General features: G+C 39.4%; 1 protein-coding gene across 1 annotated transcript in view; it reads right to left on the reverse strand.

The window, feature by feature from the left end:
* ZNF827 (zinc finger protein 827) overlaps window positions 1-22596 on the reverse strand; it is a 146121-nt gene that overhangs the window by 116342 nt on the left and 7183 nt on the right. The window lies entirely within an intron of this gene.

The following is a 22596-nucleotide window of genomic DNA, read 5'->3' on the forward strand; positions in this document are numbered from 1 at the left end:
ATAACACACACACACACAAATTGTAAATATTTTCTATTGTTTTGACACCTTTTCCCTCCCCAATGAAACTGTAGCAAAAATATGTTTACTGGGCATATTGTAGGTACAAACACATCACATAAAGTTATTAATAACTTGCATGAAGACCTTTCATGTCCCTCTCCCAATCACATCCTTTTGCCTTCCTCAAAGACTGTGAGATCACACTCAGTAATGTGTAAGGGGACTGCTTCCCCAAGAACATGTGAAAGAGCTTTATAAACACAGCTGAGCCTTTTTAGTAATTTTAAGAAGTAGTAATCCTACATTATGTTCAGTATCTATTACATAGTAGTATTTCTCAGTATTTTAAGTATCTTTTCTAAACATCTGAGTTATGAAAACACATTAAAAATAAAAAAATGTGAACTACTTGGAATACAACTAGAATCATTCTTTAATAAGATTGCATTCTAAAGGCAAAAGTTAAAATGAAAAGAGTTCCAACAGAACTGTAGTTTTTCAATTGAAGACTCTGCTTTCTTAACCACATTTTCTCATCACTGGCAGTTCTAACATATCTTCTCTCTCCTGAGATCTGACTGGCAGTGTTTAAAGGGCAGTGACCTTGGATTGCTCTTGCTCACAATGGGCATTGAGAGAGATACAGACATGACCAGAACAGTTTTTGTGCAACAGACTACCCAGTCAAAATGTAGTGAAGAACAATAGCAAGGTTAACAGTAAATGGACATTGTATCTTCTTTCTGCTATCATTATTAGTACAACGGCATTTAAAAATGATATCCCATCATGCTAAAGGGATCCCAGAAATACCATGCTACAGTGAAACACCAACAATATTTAGCGGGGGAATCTAATTGCATGAATGATGGGATTATACAGTAAGCACTTTGACTAAAAAAAGACTGACTCTAGTAATGTTAATGGTAGGACTTCCAATTACTTGGATAGAGGCACAAACAGAAATTATACTTTGAATCATTATCTAATTCCACCAAACTCACTAAACATCAGAAATGGCTGAAGTGGAACTCCCCACTAATGTTAATCTGAATTTGTGTTTTTCCCCCCCAAAAAACAAACAAAATGATGAGCACGCCTATTTAAAAATTCGCCTAAGTATAATATGCATCATATCTAGTCTTCAGGGAAATACTGGGGATAGGGGAAGAATTTTGTCTTCAAAAAAACCCACAATCTGATAATCCCTCACAATTTTTGCAACTGTTAAATATTTTGTCCTAGAGTAAAACTCCCTTATAAAGAATTTGTTTGTTTTGCTTTGGGTTAGCCAAACGTCTAACACTTGCAAGAATTACTACTACTTAGAAACATGCTGCTTTGGATCTAATAATAGACATGTGGCTTGATTCTACGGAGAGTGAGGCATTTTTAAACCTACTAAAATCAAATGGATCGTGCTCAGCTCTGCACAACATTACAGCTAAGAATGGGGAAAAATAATAACACATTTCTATACTGCTTTTACATAACAATAAAATAGTATCAATATAAAAATAAATAAAGCAGTAAGAACATATGCAACATATTTAAATCCCCAGAACTTAATACAAGCAACCTCCTCCCTGCAATAGTTCAACTGCCCTCTAAATAAGGAATATTTTGTTTCCTTTCCAAAAATGGGTATAAAATGTTGCTTTCTGAACATTTTCCAGAATAACAGTGCAATCCTAAACAAAGTTACCCACTGACTTCAATGGACTTAGAAAGGTATAACTGTGCTTGGGATTTCTCTAGAAAAGTCCCTTGGTTAGGTAGGTACCATTACAGAAAATGTGCTTTGGGTTGCCACTGTCTTGGTGCAGTCACGATACAGTCACCAAGGCCGGTTGTCCTGACTTTAATTGGTCTGTGAGTGCATACAGAGAGGGTTATCTGTGGCTCCCAGATCACGAAGGGCTTTAAAGGTTAGAAGCAGCACTCTGAATTAAACTCTGAAGCAAGCAAGTAAAACTTTTTTTTTAACAATAAATAGGTTTTTATTCAGCTCTCATTTGGGCTCAGTCCAAATGTAAATCAATATGCAAAACAGGTCACAGATGATCACACTTCTCAGTTTCTTCCAGGTGGTGCACAGCTACATTCTCCACCAACAGAAACTTCCAAACGGTCTTCAAGGGAAGCCATACACAGAACAAACAGCTGGAAAGAAGCTGGGAAGTTAAGCATGCATCAATATAGCAAGGTCTGAAATGTTCAGATGAAACTTCAGCACGTTCATTAAGTACAAATGGCAAAAGGCCAATCTAACAAGTCCAAAGCTGGTTGCAGGAGCATCCTAGGGGTCTTTACCTGATAACAAATTCCCATTTATCAAAGGCAGATCCATCCCACACAGATGACAAGTGTTCCCACCAACATCACTTCATTCTTGTGGGATTCGTTTTAAGTTTGTTTTATCATTCACTTGACCATAACTTCAAGGTCCTTGTTTAGGACAGTTATGTCTGTTCCTGGATGCTTAATGAAATACAGTGCACAGTATCACCAACATATTAACAACAGTCAATTCCATCCATATGGCTGTTCTCATTCAGTGACTTCCTACAGATGTTAAACAACGATGGTAACTATTCTGACGCGAGGAGTGAATCCCAACCCTTTGTCGTCAAGTGTCAACGCACACGCATGGGTTACAAACTTAAATAGTTTTATTTAACTTCTTCATACACGTAAGGAATCTCTACTCACAATTCTTCTAAATAATGAAAGGAGAGAGTGCATCTTTCATGCATAAAGGCACTTGATGGAGCTTTGTAGACCCAATGAATGTGCCTTTATGCATGAAAGATGCACTCTCTCCTTTCATTATTTAGAAGAATTGTGAGTAGAGATTCCTTACATGTATGAAGAAGTTAAATAAAACTATTTAAGTTTGTAACCCATGCGTGTGCGTTGACACTTGACGACAAAGGGTTGGGATTCCCTCCTCGCTTCGGAATAGTGAAAAAAGAGAGATGACTTGCTCCTCTCCCTGCTGAGGTGTGAATGAACAAAAGAGGAAATGGCCTTAACAAGTTTTGGCAGGCTTTGAATGCCCCAGGAACTGAACCTGTGGGGTAAGGCACTACAACTCCCAAGATGCACTTCTCTTAAAACTATAGGCATACATTCTAGTCTGGTACATATTGATTAATATAGTTAGCTTGCTGCTGGAACAGTACAGTAACACTATGAGTCAAGCTACAAGTGATGCCTGACACAGGTTGGACACTTGTCAGCTTCCCTCAAGTTTTGATGGGAAATGTAGGCGTCCTGGTCTTGCAGCTTGGCTCTCCATTTAATTGAAGTTTACAGATTGACGGTCTATGGGAGGGAGAACATGCAGTCGGGAGGGGAGTGCAGACTTCAGGCTCTCGTTGGGCGCCCCCCTTCCCCTCTGCTGGGTGTGTGTGTGTCGGGGGGGTTCTGTAAACTTCAATTAAATGGCGAGCAAAGCTGCAAGACCAGGATGCCTACATTTCCCATCAAAACTTGAGGTAAGCTGACAAGTGTCCAACCTATGTCAGGCATCACTTGTAGCTTGGCTCTGAGCCTTGGTGTATTCCACAGAACAGGGTTCAGGGAGCTGACAAGTTTCTTCAAAGACAATCCACTGAGTCCCAAACCCCTCAGAAAGTAATAAAACCATTAGAAAGCCCTCCTTTAGACTCCTATGAGATGTTTTAGTCAAGCCAAAAGAATGGCTATTTTACTACATAAAAGCCAACAAGATCCATAAGGAGGCATGCTGCTTATGAGCCTTCTCACCAACACCATCTGTGTCCCATGATAGATGAGGCCAGATGGAAAGGAATCAAGGAAAGATGTATCATCTGAGAATCCCCAGATCTCATTTGCTCACAATAGTTTGAGAAGTTTTCTGCAGTAACAATCCTATGCACATTTATTTGGGAGCAAATTCCATTGGGTTTCTGACTAAATATGCATAGAATTGACCTGCAAGGAAGCTGTGTAAGGAACCCCTTCAGTTTTACTCCTAATTGTTGTGAAATCTTTTCTTGAGGGCTAAGCTACAGCAAGCACTTTGATTTTGCAAACATTGTGACCTCAACATCGGGCACCTTCTTTTAAATTGTCTGTCTTTTATACTGCCTCTCCCTCAAATGAAGCCCAAAGCAGTTTAAACATTAAAACAATATTATATATTAAAACTAAAAAAATATCACTACAATTGAGGGGTCCCACAAGAATATAACCAATAGTAAAAAAAAAAAAAAACCAACCAACCAGGTGGCAAATTCTTCCCTCATATCCCCAAAGTCTGTCAAGGCTTCTGCTGAGCATACTTGTGCATAATTGCATGATAATATTCAACGACATGCTCCCTGGTTCACTAGTCAGACTGTTTTGGAATGTAAGAACACAAGATACCTAAAGCACTCTGGGAAATGCAGATACCTAGTAAACAAGGCTATCTTCCCTCGACCATCAACTATTCAGAGATAGGACAAAATGAATGGTTTTGGTATAGCCAGTTTGGTGTAGTGGTTAAGAGTGACAGGACTAGTCCAATCTGGAGAGCCAGGTTTGATTCCCCACTCCTCTGCTTGAAGCTGGCTGGATGATCTTGGGTCAGTCACAGCTCTCTCGGAGCTCTCTCAACCCCACACATCTCACAGGCTGACTGTTACAAGGATAATAACAACACACTTTATAAACTGCTCTGAGTGTGGCATTCAGCTGTCCTGAAGGGAGGTATACTATTACTATTACTATTACTTGTTTGCCTTCTCTGATATCAGCACTTCCAAAGCAAGAGTCCCCGATTCATTGTGAATATGACATCATGGAAGAAATAAAAAACGGCAACAAAGCAACAGATCAGGGGTATGAGCTTGCAAACTAGTGTGCAAAATTGCATGCCTTAACACAAGGGCCTTTCCTGTGGGAAAACACCAATACCAAGGTTACGGCTACTTCTACCTGGATTTTAAATAAATAAACAATAGGATACATGCTAATCACTCACATCATTTATCAGCCTAATCATGAGCCCCAGCTTTATAAGAACCTTTACTAATATGATGCCAATGGTGTAATATATAAAGTGGTAACAGATAAGAAGCACAAGAAATGTATCTTCAAGTTAAACCTTCAGCTTGATTAAACATACAGCTTAGCTCAGTCAGATTCAGTTACTGTGACTCCGAACATATTTGTTTAGCCATATTTTAGGTGCTTCAACAAGTTAACACGTTTTAATTGCTGCAGGAATGTTGCAAGAGGAAGTCATTAAAAAAAGGCTGAAGCTTCTCTCCATGCACCTGTATTTTCTTACTATCTATAATTTCAGGTTATCTCTGTCTCTAAATGAGAGCTGGGAGCACTCTGCAGCCAATGGATTTGAAGGGACCACAGGAAGAAAGCCTTCTTTAATGGATAAAGGCTCAGCAAAAAGGTGTTGTGTATGATGTCACACTTCTCACCATGGCCCACATATTATATCTCGGGAACCACTGCAACAGACAGACACATGGAAAACAGTAAAGTGTGAACATGGAAACATCTTTGCGTTTACAATAAAAAAGGCAAAACTGACCAAAATAGATGGTTAAACTTTGTCTTGAAAGTCTATTTTAACTTTATACTTACAGCAATAAGAAATGGATAGGTCTCTGGTTTAATCAATTAAATGGCCTCTAATCAGTTTTATGGCCTGAACCTAACCTGCCCTTGTCCTGTAATCAGCTTCTTCAACTCCCGCCTCCCCTCCCAAGAGAAACAAAGAGCCTCCTCATCATCAGAATTGCACTGAAAGCCTTGGTGGGCACTTAGAGCCAGCACAAGAGTGCTTCAACCTGCTAATAATTTTGAGCAATGAAGAGTACAATGCTTTTTTATTTTTTTAAGGCTACACAGATTAAAACATCAGTGCACTTTGATGCAAGCAACAATTTTTAGTGCAGCTACTCATTTAAACCTGCCAGGGTCACCAAGGCAACCAGATTGCAGTCTCTTTTCCAGAGGAGAAAGAGGGTGCAGAGAGTAGTGACTTGTAAGAAGAATGCACAAGAATGTGCCATCACACATAAACAATTTTCAGCAAAATTGAAGAGTTAACTGTGCAGGATCTATGAAAGGCATATTCACATCCAGCTGAAAACAAAGATGAAGAAGATTACAATTTGTTTTAAAGTTCTGGGAGAAACATATTTCAAATGTAAATTGTCTTACTGGTTGAGCCAGCTGCTTTGCAGTTACTATCACATGTGCCCATTTACTGCTTTGGGCACAGGGGTCAAACTGCACAGAATATATGAAGCTGGCCTATACTTAGCCATACCATTCATCCATCTAGCCTAGCCTAGTACTGTCTACTGGGACTGCCAGTGATTTTCAAGGCCTGATGCTGAGATCTTTTACCAGGAAATGCCAGGGATTGAACCTGAGAACCTGTACATGCAAACATTCTATCACTGATCTCTTCGAAGAAAAGGTAACTCCTCCTCCTTCACATGGCTGCAGAATTAGGGGGCAAGAAGAGGAGAGTCACTATTGGTTCCAGGCAGGGAGGTTTGTGCAACAATGGAGAATGGCATGCTGAGTAAGAGAAAGTTTGATCGGCCAAGTACCATCTGTTCACTTTCCCCATCTTTCCTTCAAATGGAGTTACTCTGATTGCTTTGTCAACAGACCATCAAGTCCAAATGTGTCATTGCTGAATGTCAGTTTTGTACACAGGCAAGCATACAGGATTGAAAGAGGAAGCATACCAGGCATGTATAACCAAAGCTGACTGGATAAATCTGGGGCAGTTAATTTATTCCAGTGTTATCCAGTAGTTGGTGGAGAATTGCCCTAGACTTGGTGAAATGAGAGCAAATGTTGCTGTGATCTTTTGCAAAACCATCACCTACTCCATTGGTTTCTTAGACACTGTACAAATGTATGTACCCCATGTTGGCTAAACAAGACAACAGTCTACCTGCTTGAACTGTGTAAGGTAGTCTCAGTTCTAGTTTTGGTTCCCAAGGTTTTTAGTCCTCCATTCTGATGTCATACTGATACAGCACAGAATTTCATATTCGCCATGAAAAACCATGGGGCTGTTCCAAAACATGTTATTCACTCCTGCCATAAACTCTCTTTCATTTTGTGTACTGACTGACCAAACATCATAAGGTTGGATGATGGGAGATATTTAGATTATTCTCTTGTCATGGGCAGACCACTACCTGAGACAGAGGCTAACAGGGATATGGAACCTCTGCATGATTGCGGGACTGATTAACACAGTCCGCCTCCAAGGGATCCATATAGTTTTCTAACCTCTCTCTGGAAGATACACATAGGGGGATTCTGCATGATCGACTTTGATCGGACTTTCTGAGCAGTCATGCTGCAGTGGAGTTGTACGAATCCACCGCTCCTCGATTCTACATTAAGGCTTTTATTTCGCATTGACATTTCATTTCATCATGCTCAAAGTCCATTGTGCGGAATTTGCCAGTATAAAAATCGATTCCTCGACAGATGTGTGTCTTCTTAATTTCCCCCCCAAAAAAACGTTGCTACATATAAACGTTGCATCAAACAAACACATCAAAATTTTTCTCAAAACACACGTTGCTACCTATAAACGTTGCATCAAACAAACACATCTGATAGGTCAGAGCATTTCCTGCCAATATCGTGGAATGAGTATTGGTTATTGACATTTGGAGGGGAAATTGTTACTGATGACCCTGCTTTCCCTCTGCCTCAGAAGCTGTCAGCTGTCAGCGAGCAACAAGTAACAAATTTGGCGCATTGAAAAACGGACCTGTTATTGGGCAGCTGTCATCACATGACACAGGATATGTTTCTGCATAGACATGTAGACGTTGCAACATTTTTTATAATTTTTTTTTTTAAAGAGTGAGAAACAAGAGGGGAAGGGAAAGGGTAGTGGGTGTGGCTTGGAAAATGTGATCAACCAATCACATTTAGTTAATTCGAAGGGCGGGAGAAAAGGGCAAGGGTGAGGAGAACATCAGATAAAGAATTTCGCACGATTAAAGTCCCTAATCTGCCGCAAATAGACAAATAAGTCAGGGAAAAGCAGGAAGGAAAAAGACCAGACAAAACCTGCAGTGACTTCGAAGCTGCTGCTAAGATCGCCTTCTCACATGTGGAAACATACCAAAAAATAGAGGTCATTTGGAAGCTGAACCGGAAAACCACTAGTGGGGAATCACCCATACACATGGTTAATGCTCCTATTGGAGCCCTAGTCAAACTCTGGAATTCTGAGATGACTCAAACTATCAATGCAATCACTCATTTGCTACCTCTATCTGACTGAAGTCATTTAGCAACTTGGTTTACTCTCTGTGTATCTTCTTCCAAGGTGTTCATCTCAGGGTAGTATACATGGCCATTATCTCCACCATTTTGTCCTTTGAGGCAGGGTAAATCTCAGCAAGAATGACTGGCCCAAGGTCATCCAAGCTTCATGGTTAAATGGAAATTTTAATCTGGGTTGCCCAGATCACAGTCCAATGCTCTTACTGTTACAGAAACACTAACTCACTCACTGAAGAACTGGACACAACAAAGCAGGTAAGGAGACAAATAGAGTAGAGATAAAAGAAAATCCAGAGTGACCATGTCTGAATACCAAGAAGAACACATCTTTTTGCCAGCTTTGTGGGGATGATGAAAGCAAAGTGTTATTTTTATTCATTTAGTCTATTTATAGGCTGCTTTTCAACTGAAGGTTCTCAAGTGGTTGTGTGTGTGTGTACATATATATATATGTATATATATGTATATGTGTATATAACACACACACACACACATACATACACAGCCATATCAAAACAGCATATATGAAAGCATTCCAGCAAGAGGTTCTAGCTGCGCCAGTAGCTTATTTACTTCTCCCTGTTCCATGTGAAGGCTCTCTGAACCAATTTCAAGTCTTGGATCAGTTGATACAGATGGAGATGGTCTTTCAGAAACTCTGGTCCTATGTCATTTGGGCTTTAAAGGTTAAAACTAGAACTTTATATTGAGCCCAAAACAAGTAAGAAGCCGATCCAGATGTTATAATACTCAAGTAAGTTTCTGTAAGGACCCTGGCTGCTGCATTTTGCACCAATTGAAGTTTCTGAACTATATTCAACATCCCTGCAGTATGTTATAGTAGTCAAGTCTGAATGTTACTACAACATGTGTGATTATGGTCAGATAAGCTTTTTCTAGGTATGACTACAGGATGCAGATGAGTCTTAGTTGGTAAGGATTCTGGCCACTTCCAATAACTGTCTAAAAACAGAGTTCAGCCTATAAGTATAAGTTCCAATAAACAGCCAATAAACAGGTGCTCAGGGAAATGTAATCCCATCCAACATCAGAAAAAGTCCCATTCCAAGATCAGTCTTAGTCCCATCTACTTCTCCATCACCACTGCATTAGGGCTCAGTTGCTGACAAAGCTTTTTTGACTTGTGAGAATCTTCTCCCTCTGAATTCTCAAGAGGACAGCTTGGAAGCATACGGTACCATGTTTGCAAAACAGTTCACAGATAAAATTACTCTAATTCACTCCAAACTGGGCCAGTCCTCTACAAATTAGTCACAAAACATTATTGGAATAGAGTCCAGTCACAATTGCATGGATGAGATTGTATTTGCTGCAGCATGAAAATATGGACAAGTTATTTGGAGAGATCGAGTCTCAACCATTACTCATCTTGGCTTACTACACATTACTGGAAAGGGGCGTGTGTGACTGATTGTGTCCAGGGAGTTGTTTAAAGGTTTTCTGAACGAAGGCTTGTTCTGACCACCTTGAAGAAAGCTGATTCCCTATCTGGTTTCACTCACTAACCACAGAAAAAATAAGCCATGGTTTCATGTTACATCTGAACCAAGCCTTTCAGAAATCAGGTTACTTCATAGGATGACCAAAGAGTCATCCAGCAAACACAAGCGTACTGGTTACTCATCTGCAAGGAAAGCCTCTCTGGTATATACTATTTCCACAAGTAATCGGAACCAAAGATTCCATAGTCAACTTTCTAAGACCAATAGATCAGTCAATTATCTCCTTCCCTGAATTTTATTCATCTTCTGTAAATGGTTTTTAGCTAACATTATCAATACCTATTACAAGAAGATATTGCCAAACCCATTGTTTTTCATTACAAAGGCAGCTGTAAATTACCAGGACAGCCTCAAAAGGATTATAACTGGCATATTAAAAAAAGATTATAAAAATAAATCTATACCCGTGAATTAAAAACATTATACATAAGACATTTATTTTCAGTTAACTAACAGAATACCATGGTTTTCCATTGCAGTGAGTGACTAAGAGGGTACTTGTATTGCCCTGATATGCTGGACAACAGGGTTAATGCTAGCATAATAGTTGTAAATCTGTGAACTAGAAACACAGTCATCATCACATGTCATACATTTGATTGGGTTTTCCTTGGGGATAAAATGCATGGTTTGGTAATGGGGGGGGATTTTTTTCCACACTGCACTTGTGGCAGACCAACCATTACCTGATGAAGTTCAAACTCATGAACACCCAGGCTATTACTGGAGATGGAGTATAGGGATCATCTCACTCCAGTGCTGATATATCTGCTTTGGTTGCCTATTTGATTCTGGGTATAATTCAGAGTGCAGGCTTTTATCGTTAAAACCCAAAATGGCTTAGGGCCTTCTCCTATTGTCCAGCCTGCCAGTTAAGAACTGCCTCATAAGCCCTGCTCTCTGTGCCCCCATCTTCAGAGGTAAGGCGAGCGGCAACGACAGACGGGGCTTTTTCAATAGTGGCACTTTGCTTACGGAATGCCCTCCCCCTTGAGGCTCACCTGACACCTACATTACTCTCTTTTAGGTGTCAGGCCAAAATATTTCTGTTCATTCAGACTTTTAATTAAAGGTTTGATCCTTGAATACCGTTTTATAATGTACTTTTATTCTGAAAACTGTTATTTGAAGCTGCTCAATTATATATATATATATTTGGCTTGTGTTTTTAAAATTCTAGATTAATAACTTCTGAATTAATTAATAACTTAATTATCAATTAATTAATTATTGACTTCATAATGTTTTACATTTTGTTAAATTTTATTTGCAAGCTACCTCAGGCAAGTTCCCTGGACAGGCAGTATAAAATTTTTCTAATTAAAAAATAACAACAAAATTGATGGATGCTTCCAGTGTCTCCTCAAAACTGTCATCATTCATCAAGTTGCACATCACAAAGCTAGACATGGAAGGAACCAACCAATGCACAGTGGTAGACAAACAACCACTTTCAGTCCAATTTAAAATTTTAAAATAAACAACTTCAAGATATCACCCAACCCAGGACATTACACTCTCCATACCCACCCAGGAAGTCATACACCACTGCGCCACCCTGTGTGTATGACACTAGAGGTAGAAGGTCTACCTGAAAAATGCAAAAGTTACTATAAGGGATAAAGTTCCTCTGTGGGAATAACACACCCACAAAGACAAGGGCCGAATCCATACTTCCTTTTTGTTTCCGCACCTTTTTCACAAGCGGTGCGCTGTTCATGCAGATACTCACACGCTTTCCCATTCCGCATGTTCCCCGCCATCACCGCACCACAATTGCACCTTCCTTCCAAACCAAGTGATAGTGGCAGAAATCCGTTTTCTCCTCGCCTTTTTTTTTTTTTTGCACAGTGCAGAAAGGTTGGTATACCGGTAAACCAACTGTAGTGAGCAGCGGTTTGCGCGGGAAAAGAAACGGTCACCAGAGTATGCGCATGTCACACTGCGACCGTTTCCCTACTGTGTCCCGCCATTTTTAAGAGCGCGAGGAGCCAAGCCGAGCAATCCTGTATTTCCCACAACAATAGTCTCCAGTAAACGGCAGATGCGAAAAACAAATATATTCCTGAAAGCTTAGGACGCAGGTGGGAGATTCTACCATGTGCGAAAGACAGAATGCATCGTCTAGTGGTGTCGCGTGGCTGTGCTGAGAAGCATGCCAACCACAATCTGAGCCATCATCACAAATATCACACTCTGAGCATCCATGTTATTAACTACTAAAAGCAGAAAACCACTCTGAGCAACAGAATTTCCGGACAATGCCTTTAATGTGACAATCTAATTTCAAATTTGCCCACCATACCAATCAGCCAATTGTTAGAAAGTGGTCTGTGACAAGCAAAAAATGAGCCAATCAAAGATGAGGGGGAGGGTACATTGCCATTTCTTGAAAGTTGGAATATCGGTATACCGGAAAATTGACCTTTTTTTTAAAAAAAGGAAAGTGACGTGCGCCATCAATTCTGACAGCGGATGATGGAACTGCCCACTGTAACGCTTTACTCAGTGGCGTGTGGATTGTGCCATGAAGACGCACTGGAAGGGTGAATGTGATGATGCACAGCATGGTAGCGGAATGGACCCGATTGCCACAACTGTGCAAGATAAGCAAATGGTGAGTGAGTGTGGATTTGGCCAAGGTCCATAAGGAATTAATAATGCATCCACAAAGACAATTCCTAAAAAGTTTCCAAGAACACAACCATTAGCAATCCATCCTATATTTTTGTTTTGCTCTCCTTGTCTATTGGGAATGTATTGTTTGTGCAGTGTTCCATCACCAAATTCATTCACCTCTGTTCTCCTAGCACACTAGAGAGGGGAAAAGTAACATAATGCCATGCATCTTGATATATAAGAAATGAACTCTTTTAATACATATGATTCCTTTGCTAGCTTTTACTCACTTATATATATTCTATGACTGGCTGCAAAGTTAACTGAAAGCCCATCTTCCACCGTGACATAGGCAGCCTGGAGGTGGACATTCCCCTTAGACTTTAATAGGAGGGTTTTTTAAAAACTGTCTGCAACTGTTTTGCAGATGCAATGGTGCAGGGGCATCAAGAAGAGGGCAAGGACTGTCCCTTAAACAAGCCTACAATTCCAACTATCTTCCACGCTTTCCCCCCAATTACCCCTAAACTCCTTCCGTTTTCCTTCTTCTACTGGTAACTGCCATGCCACAAAAGAAAAACTGTGCTGATGTAGCATTAAGCAAGCAGTTGTAGGAATATCCAGCCCAGCTGGCATAACTCAGGTATTCTGAGATGTAAAGCCTTGCCTCTATCCGCACATATTGGCTACAGAAAACCTATAAACAATTGGAATATCAATGAGCCCCTACAAAAAATACCATAAAGCACCCAAATGTCATATGCAAAATCACATACAAATGTCTCTAAGATCTTCCGCCCACCCCCACCCCCTCTGGGCAAATGGCTAGATACTATCTATTGAATTTATACATTTTGGTTTTAGTTCCAGAATTACGACCTTTAAACTTTATACGTGCTTCATAGATGGACCCCATATCTGGATTTGATGACCTGACATGACAACCTGGACTAAAGAATATTGATCTTTCACTGAAAGAAATATGATAGCTTCCTGTTGTTACGAAGCAGGCAGAATTTTCGGTTCCAATTTTTAAAAAGAAAAAAATGTATGAAATGGTAAAAATAGTAGTGTATTATGTTGAAATTGCTTTCCATATTTTAAGCAGTGCTTTATCATATTCAGTTTGGTACCATTGTATAGCTTTTATCTTAGAAGATGTTCTTATGAAACTCACAGAGCATCCTATTATACAATTTATGTAACTACAGTTGCTGCTAAGGAACTATTTATGTCTCCCTAATGTTTGATCCAAAGGCATCGCACCTTGCAAAGGTCTACTGGTTGTGATTTGCAATCTTGGGATAACTGTACTGTCTGTCGTTGAGTAAACAGTGTCCTTCTACAGTAATTTTTTGCCAACTTAAATAAAATGCTTTAATATGTTTCTGAAGACAAAAAAAAGAATGTCAAGGACCTATACAAGAGGAAGTTCTGTTAACTAGAGAATAACCGTAAAATCTGCTGCCCAGTATACACATTCACTGGACAAAGGAGTCAATATAGTTTGGAGTATAGTGACAATTTATTTTGAAGATCAGAAAATATTAAGTAATATGAACAGTACTGATATTTCAAAAGATAGGGTCATCAATTCCTTTCTTCTTTGTTAACATATTTTGAAGAAACTTCTAGCCTTCCTGGTTGCCACATGCACAGATAATGTAATTTGAAATATCAGTCTTCATTTTAAAAACTGCAGACATATATTGGCAATTTCCTTTCTGTTTTAGAAATCAAATAGAGGCAAAACTAAGAAAGAAATATCCTAGCAGTCAGAGTATGACTTCTGCATTCCATGCAACCTCCCTGCCGCCCCCCCCCCACCATTCCTTTACTATCTTCTTTCCTATGCACAAACGGTGAGCTGTAAGTTTCAATCCTCCTTTCCCCATTGCGGAAAAAAGGAACAAAATACATTTAAAATTCTGCAATGAAGTTACAACTCCACAGTGCAATAAAGCAAGCTTTATTAATTATTTGTGGTCATAATTTTCAAAATTTCTTTCAAAAATCTGGATTTTTGTTTTTAAAAATGTCACAATTCTAAACCTTGGAATAAGGACTGCCCACAAGCCAAAAGGTCTACTGGCCATTTCCTCTTCTGCAGTTAACCAACTGCAAACCCAAAAAGCAATTTTTAAATTCAGGGAAATATAAAAATGGATTTGAGGTTTTGATAAAGGATTGGCATAACAGGAAATAGCTAGAAACAATTCTGTTACAGGCACACATCTGGCAGGCACATGGCTGCGGGTTACTCCTCTTTCCCCCTCCCCAGCTACAGTGAATCCCAAATTATGGAACAGATTCTGGTTGTGGGGAAACCATTTAATTGGTAGCAATAAATGCAGAAGATACTGTGCCACAAGAGTTTAAAGAAAGTGTTATTTTTGTATCTGGGAACGGTCTAGATAAGGTCTTGAACAATGGTCACATTCCTCTTGCTGAAAATCGTGTGAGCTTCTGTATTGTCAACTGGTCTGGTAACTAAAACGAAAATCCTTTTTATGTTCATTTGTTCCTTTGATTTATATCCTGCTCCATCCTAAACTCTCTGAGTAGCCTACATAATGCAATTTGGTTGCCATGGGGGGGGGGGGCGCTTATCACAACAGAAAAATCTCAGCTCAAGCTGCTCTATAGTCCTTAATTATGCTTCCTGCACTTACGTCAGGGGTCAGACCGAAAAAGGTGATTTCACATATCATCTGTGCTGGCAGCATTCAAGCATAACAGGTGACATCAGAACAGCAGATCTAACAAAGGTGATTTATTATGGCTTTTAATTGGTTGGTGCCTAGTTTTGTGATGTGCTGTAATGCCCACAGCTATATTTAGTAAGTATTGTGCACCTGATTGACCATTTACAATGCTTATGTGAACTCCATCTTCTGTTCACTCAATGTACTTTTAAAGATGGCAGTGTTCCCAAGGGTTCAAGGAAAAGGTTTTCGGCTGTCTTCCTCCTTTTTGATTCCTATCCTAGAAATGTCACAGGAATCTAGCTCTTAATCATCTGTATGCTCCTACCACAAATTACTGTATATTAGTAATACTTATGAGGGGAAAAAAGATATGATGGTACAACCCTGAAAGGGAAGCTTCAAAAGGTACTTGTTTTGTTGCACTGTGTTTTCTTCACCAAAGACAGCTGTTTTTTCAGCCCCTGAGAGGATTGCTTGGGGTTAACAAGCAGAGTCAAACAAGAGAGGATTAGGAAACTACCAGTACGTCCAGGCTAATGCAGTAAAACAGAGCACTCCATGTGGAAAAAGCATTGCTTGCTCTTAGACGAGTCCTTTCAAGACAGTGCCCCAGCTTATGACCCACAACAGGGTCAAAGGTCATATAACCAATGTACAGAAGTTGAAGAAAAGACTTTCCTCAAACTATGTTTCATGAAAGAAGGGGGAAATATGGGAAATTTTAAGAGCCCACATAGAATTTCTCTGCTAAAGAAAAACAAAAGGGATGGATGTCACAATACAGAAGGCCCTACATGACATGTGATCCCACCAGTCACACATAGTCAAGCACCTGGCGGACCACAATCCCAGTTTCTGCAGCCCCTCAAAGACAACAAAAGCAAGGTTATTGTGAATGTAAAGCTTGGAGAGTCCCTAGATTGTCAGGTTTGTAAAAAGCACATTCTGCCCTGTTTAAAATGCTAGAAAAATAAACTGCAGGCATAGTTTTGTAGAAGATATTATCCATGCACCGCACTTTCTAAAGACTCCTCAAATAAGCTTAAATAGAGGACTCCTAAAAGCAGACAAGATGGTTTCACAGAACCTGAAAGCTAAAAGGGGCATAAAGTCTCTCAAGGGCTCATAAGCAGAGAACAAAATGGCATCGTACTAGAGAACCCTGTGGGCAACCAAGGAGAACAATCATTTGATAACTCTTAATTTGTATTTTGTGATCAGACAGATTATAAGCATGAAAACCAAACCCTACCCACAGCCTTCTTCTGAAAAAATGCTGTTTGTTCCCTGCCAGCAGATGAAAATCTTTCATACATAACTGCTAAATACAGAATATGGAATTGGCATCTTAGGGCATGATTCATTTACACTTTGCTCTTCAAAATCTACTAATTGTGCTCTCAGAGTGGTATTGCTTGGGGTTAATAAGCATGTTTGATGGGTGTGTGTGTTTTTGGACCACAGCTCCTACCCTCTGCAATGAGTTGCCACCTGAGGTGCACAGGATATCCCCATTATATACTTTGAGAAGGCCAGACAAAACATTTTTTACTGATCTTTACTGATCCAAAAAAGGAATACAGATACACATTAGCTTCTATGGTTAGCATGTATATGAATTCTTTGAATTCTCCAGATCTGGTATAAATACAGCATTTTGTTGTTTACAGAGCAATATATTTTGTTTGCCCTGTCTCTAGCTCTGATTCTATAAATGAACATCAAAGGACTTGGGCTGAAAAATACCCATCCCAGATCTAGATTTGGGTCCAGACATGGCCCCACCCTGCTATCTACACCTGGTTCATATATATGAAATTTGGTGAAAACAGGTAGCTTTCCTGTCAGATTCCAGTTTAGTTTGGCATCATTCAGGCATTACTAAGAACCATAGTTTTTTCTGCCATGTGAATAAGAGTGGGAGATTCTCTGGTCTGTGTGCTACTGAAAATCCATAATGAAAATAATCCATAATGAGAATAATGAAAATCATGATCTGTGGTTCAGATCTATAGTTTGTCAGGAAACAAGAAGTCACGTCATTAGCAGACTGTAGGCAGGGCAAGGAAGGTGCACACAAGCTGGAGGACTGTCTTGGTTTTCCATTACAACTCACTCATGTCTTTGTATAAGAGCAAACAGATTATTAAAAGGTGAGAAAATCTAGGCCTACACCATGCTGGAGGGCACTGGACAACAAGACCATGACACATAAAAATCAAGATGACTTCCCCATTAGTCTACATTAGAGAAAAACAACAGCGAATTAGGCAACTAGCCTTTTATATGCATTGATTCTGTTTTTAAAGTATCAAACCTTAAGTTTTATTTTACTTTATTAAACTATTACATGGCAGCAAAACTTCATTCAAAAAAACATTGTAAAGAACACTGTCACTTACACAAGACCCTTCAGTTTACATCCCAGTCATGTTCTGTATTTTGGCATCATAAAAACTACTTTGCAATCTTAGAATGAAAATTTAAATCTGTTACAGAGACAGAGGGACAGAGACAGAGAGAGAAGCAAATGCTCCAAAGGGGCACCTATAATTTACTCTTTAAAACTGATGCTACGGGACAAGTTTACCTGTTACTCCATTATTTTACAACATACTCTTTAGAATCTGGAAATATTTTGCACAATTAGAGCTAAATTGTATGATTTAAAATATTACACTTGACAAACTAAGCAGAGGGAAGCTGGCATGCTAGAAACCTGACACAACATCATTATTCACAAAATAAGCGAAGAGTTTGACATCACATGGCTTTGTGGAAGCCTCATGCTAGAAGCCCTTTTGCCTTCCAAAAGTCCTCATTTGTAGGTCATGCTCTCATTATCTAGTACTGGGATCTGTTTAGATTCAATTATAGAAAATTACTAATAGTTCATTCTAAACTGATCAACTCTTCCTAATCCTTCTGTTTTATATCCTTAATCCCTCTGTCCACTGCTGCCTTTGGCATGTTGGGGAGGGAATCACTTTTACAAATTGGGTGATGATTTTGTCATTCGTTAAAAGAATACATTCTGTTCTCTGTTTCCCTGGACACGGTTGCTCCTCTTGGTGGTGCTGTTTATGGAGTCTGCACTTGAACTTTACCTCAATTTGCATCCCTACTATGTCCCAAATGTCATTTAAAGGAAATGGTGAATCTAAACGGCTGTTCAAAATCCAAACAGCATTGTATACCATCGCAACCTTGTCAAGTCAAAAATGACCACAATGTAGACTTATAAATATGGAGAAACATTTTGCAGTTTACAAAATAAACAAGATTGGGGTTGGCGGACGTGGGTTTGAACTATGTATTATTTATATCAGCCTCAACGCTCGAAGCAGGAGGAGGGACAATGAAGACCAATCATTTTAGATAAAGTACTGCACAGCACGTACCCTTTGCACAAGTTGAAAAAAACCTGCCAGGCTCCTAAAACGACTGTAATGATGATGGTAATAAAATTATTAACTCATTCAGACTAAGAATAATAATTTTCCCCACATGGATCTTCTTGTCAGCAATGAACTAGATCATGACCCCCTATAGCAGTGAAAGGTTAAAAATAATAAATAGGAACTGTGTTAAATGTTCCCCTTGTACACTGTAATATTTCCTAGCAAGGTATTAAAGACTGTTAATTATTACATAGTATTATTTGCCCTGCATTTTATTGGTAACTCTGCAATATTCAGTAATGGGGAATCCATAGAAAATTGCCCCCATAATGCATGATAGTAGTTAATCCAAATGAAAATGAATGCGTTATTCCAAACTGAAACTAATTTCTATAGAACCTTAGTTTTTAGAGAGCGAAGAAATCTTTCTCAAAGAAATAAAAATCATATCAGGAGAGCTGTGATTTCTTTCAATGATGAACGTCCAGTTCACATGTCAAATTCATCAAATATGTGGATGTTGCCAAAATTCATTGCTGTGTGATTGATAATCTACATGGTTTCATGAATAATTGAATCCCCTTTGCACACTGGATCCACCTGAGGTGAGTTGTTGAGACTGAAACTCTACTGATTGAATGTCTGAATTGAAGCTGTTTATCTCTTGATTCAGAAAGCCTGAGTGGCATTTGGTTTTCTTGCCCCAAACTCATCCCACTGGCGGTGCTAAAATATCGTGATTCGTGACAAATCCATCTGAAACTCCAGAATTACTGCTGAATGTACAAGAACCCAAAGGATTCCAGTTGTACTGTCAGTGTAAGTCATGACATGCAATGTGTACTGACATGGAGTAATGATATTACCAGGGCACACTGGCACACAAAAACCTGTAATATGAACACCAAAGCTTACAATATTATTAGATATATTTTGTGTTTTACACAGAGTAAGTCAATATAATCAACAAAGATTTCAGATCCATGGCACGCCCCCACCAAGTTCTATAAATCCATAGATTTGAAAAAATTCTCTATGGACAGAACCATAAATCCAATTCAAAAAATCAGATTCTAGCTATTCCACAAATTAGTGGGCATCTTTAATGGTTACCAGAGATGCAATCACATCTTTGTTGTTTGCATTGTACTATTAACCTGCCATTATGACTTTGTAGGTGTCAAGAGACAAAAAGAGGAAAGCATCAAAAAACTTCTTATAAGTGCATTTTGGACCCAGGAATACTTGTTCATTTTTTGTGTCCAATTTTTTGCATAATAATCTGATGTTTATTGGATACATGCACATATATATATATCTTCATCAGGGCTTTTTTTCAGCAGGAACGCAGTGGAACAGAGTTCCGGCACCTCTTGAAAATGGTCACATGGCCGGTGGCCCCACCTCCTGATCTCCAGACAGAGGGGAGTTTAGATTGCCCTCCGCTCCGCTCCAGCTGGAGCGGCATGGAGGGCAATCTAAACTCCCCTTGTCTGGAGATCAGGGGGCGGGGCCACCGGCCATGTGACCATTTTCGCCCTAGCGATTTAAACTTTAAAAAACTCCCTCCTTGTTCCAGCTGACCCAAAGTGACATCATTGTGCGGTCCTGAGTTCCACCACTGAGTTCCGCCACCTCTTTTCCTAGAAAAAAAGCCCTGATCTTCATTATACACACATCAGCTTGGTTCAATATGATGTCCCATGGAATTTCTATTTCTGAGTTTACCTTCTTTGGCTATTGCATTCATGGGACAAGCTTGTATTGTTAATTTCTTGCTTTGTAAGCATCCAATTTTAAGTCAGAAATATGCATTCCATGCATTTTTATATCTATAGCAGTTACTAGTATTATCGCAGTGATTTCAGTGCAATCCTAAGCAAAAGTACACCTCTCTAAATCCATTGAATCAATAGGCTTAGAAGGGCGTAATAGTTACACAGCAGTCCTAAACAGGTCTACATAGAAGTAAGTCCCATTTTATTCAATGGGGTTTTCATCAAGGAAAGTTATGTATAAATTCTTGACAAGAATTAGCATCATTGCTATGCTGCTCAGTTTTCTCAAACCTTTCTTGTTATCATACGACAAACTACATCTTTATTGCAAGTATAAACTTTATAGGCCACAAGCTATTATCAACCCAAAAGATATATATGAAGGTGAAGCCAAACTGAGAGCACAACAACACAGCTCCAAATATATGATATCCAAATGTCACTAGTGGTAAAGCCAGATATGCCTTTCTGGTGCTCTTTTTCCCTAACACTTTTCAAATACTCAGGGCTCATTTTGAGGGGGAATGCGCAGGAACCACTGAGGTGACACTGAGAGATCTCTGTCTTTTGGTGCTACACCTCTGAAGATGCCAGCCACAGCTGCTGGCGAAACGTCAGGAACTACAATGCCAAGACCACAGCAATACAGCCCGGAAAACCCACAACAACCATCGTTCTCCGGCCGTGAAAGCCTTTGACAATACGTCACCCAGCAAGCTTCCATTGCAGAACGGGGAATCAAACCTGGAGTCTCCCAGATCCTAGTCTGTCACTCTAGCCACTACACTGTACTGGCTTGTGGTCCTATTCCTTCTCTTTCATCCTCACTTCAGTTTCCATTGTTTCTTTGATTTTTTCACGAGGTGAGAAAAGGGGTTGTGTTTGGCTGCTTTCTGTGGAAGCCATTTAAGAAAATCAGAACTTCAACAGTCATTATGGGCACATTCCCTTATTGGAAAGTGAACATACCAACATGTAAAGATGTCGTTTATTAACTCAAGACTATTGGTCTCTCTAAACAAGTACTCTTTACATTGACTGGCAGCAGCTCTACCAAGGTATCTGGCAGGCTTTCCTAGCCCTGCTATCTGAAATCCTTTTAAAATGAGGCATACGGTACCGAACTTCTGCATGCCAAGCATATAATATCTTAAGCAGAATTAGAACCCTTATAAGCCCATTGACTTCAATTGACCAATTAGAAGGCTGAAAGCCCAGACTGTCCTCTTGACTTAGAACTCAGTCCCAAATGGCTTGTTCCTAAGAAAACAAATCCACATCGTGCCTTGTTTGGTCTTCTTGACACACTTGTGGTGAGCTTGTCCACAGGTGAACATCTGAAGAATAAAACATAAATTACCCCCATGTGAACAAGCTCACTTTTCAGCTAAGGCTGAAGCAAACAACATATTTTAGATGTTGCAGATGCTGTGAGTTAATGGGCAGTGGATTTTGATGCCCTGTGGATGTTTTGTGTCATGCTGAATCAGCAATGTACCATGAATTAATTCAGCCTAATTTTTAAAGCATTTTTCAAAACAGAATTGCATCCTCAGTATGTTTAAGACCAATTCATTATTCACAAATCCCCAGAAACATACACTCAACACGATGAAAAGATCATAGGAATCTGACATGTCAATCATGATGGGTAACAATGTGGGATGGACCGCAAACATCGTCACATGATATGAACCCTGCAAGAGTATTACCTATGACTAAACTTCACCATTTCCACTTTCATGTTTTTCCAATTCAAACCTATGTAGGTTTTCAAGCAAGTATAATGAATGGATGGAACTAACTCCCAAGCAAACTGCGTATTTCAGCCTTGAGTACCATAAAAAACCCTCTTACAATGATGCCTCCTTCTTTGGAGTAGGTTGTAAGTCTTCCCTAGCTGTATAGTCTCCGAATTCTGTACATCATCATCTTCTAGATCCCATGTCCCCAGAACTCTGCCACTTCTTCTTGTAAAAACGCATTTCATATGCTACCCATATTTCAGATTCGGAGAGGATACTCTAGATATGTGAATAACAATCCAAAATAGTAAGCTTTAATATAAAATTGTACACTATGTTCTAAAGTTATAATGAATAAAGAGACATTGGATAAGAATTCTATAGAAAAATTAGATTTGGTGATTATACTCGCAATGTGCCAGATAGCTTCCACTGGAACAGTACAGTCCACACTTCCCCAAATCTGACTGAAAGTGCTAGCAATTTTAAACTGTTGAGGATGATGCTCC

The sequence above is a fragment of the Eublepharis macularius genome, chromosome 10 (genome assembly GCF_028583425.1).
Source record: "Eublepharis macularius isolate TG4126 chromosome 10, MPM_Emac_v1.0, whole genome shotgun sequence".
NCBI lineage: Eukaryota > Metazoa > Chordata > Lepidosauria > Squamata > Eublepharidae > Eublepharis > Eublepharis macularius.